This window comes from Sinocyclocheilus rhinocerous, unplaced genomic scaffold (genome assembly GCF_001515625.1).
Source record: "Sinocyclocheilus rhinocerous isolate Xijiao unplaced genomic scaffold, SAMN03320098_v1.1 scaffold811, whole genome shotgun sequence".
Classification (NCBI taxonomy): domain Eukaryota; kingdom Metazoa; phylum Chordata; class Actinopteri; order Cypriniformes; family Cyprinidae; genus Sinocyclocheilus; species Sinocyclocheilus rhinocerous.
In genome coordinates this window covers 29,363-30,219 of record NW_015656592.1, presented here as the reverse complement: position 1 = coordinate 30,219, position 857 = coordinate 29,363, and positions in this window count along the sequence as shown.

Sequence of the window (857 nt, the reverse complement as noted above, 5' to 3'; positions counted from 1 at the left end):
TGGCACAAAAATGCTGCCATATAGGCTACTGAATGCAAACACAATTTTGGCACAGCGGCCCAAAAACCAAAAAATAAATAAAAAACAAACAAAAAAAGTAAAAAAAATAGTGAGGGGATATTTGAATTATTCATTAATAAACTAATGTTTTCTGAGTCAATGTTGCAAAAATTAATTTGAGGAACCTGACTTGCCATCTAGTGTTGTTTTTGGCGGCCTGTTTTAGTCTAGTCTTTGTGTGAAACTGTCATTTTAGTTTTGTCAGTTTAATACGTTTAATCAATTGAAACGACTTTCACAGTCAGTTTGATTCAACTGAACTCATATTTAACCGTTGCTTCTTGTCATTGTAGGCTTAGGCTACTTTGTTCAATGCATTTTAATGAATATACTAATTAATACAATTCATTTTATTTATTTTTTATTACATATTGTTCATTCATTTATTTTTAACACCGCACCCCCAGCACCCCCATTTTGTCGTGGGCTACACTCCAGGGGGTGCTGCAGCACCCTCAGCATCCCTACTTCCCGCGGTAATGTACATGTATCATTTTTAGGTTTTTAGAAAGGGGTCTAATGTGTTGGCATTCCCATTCATCTCAAGTCAAGTAAAAAATGTATTTGTATAGTGCTTTTCACAATACATATTGTTTTAAGCATCTTTACAGACAATGATTGAGTTAATGTCTATAATATATTAATATCTTAATGTCTTATAGTTGAATTTAGCAGATTAGCGTTGGCGATAATATCGTTGACATTTTATAACGGTACAAGCAAAGCAAAAGCAAGACATTTATAGTATATGTCACTATACATAAATGTACTGTATCTATGTAGATAAAATTTAATAT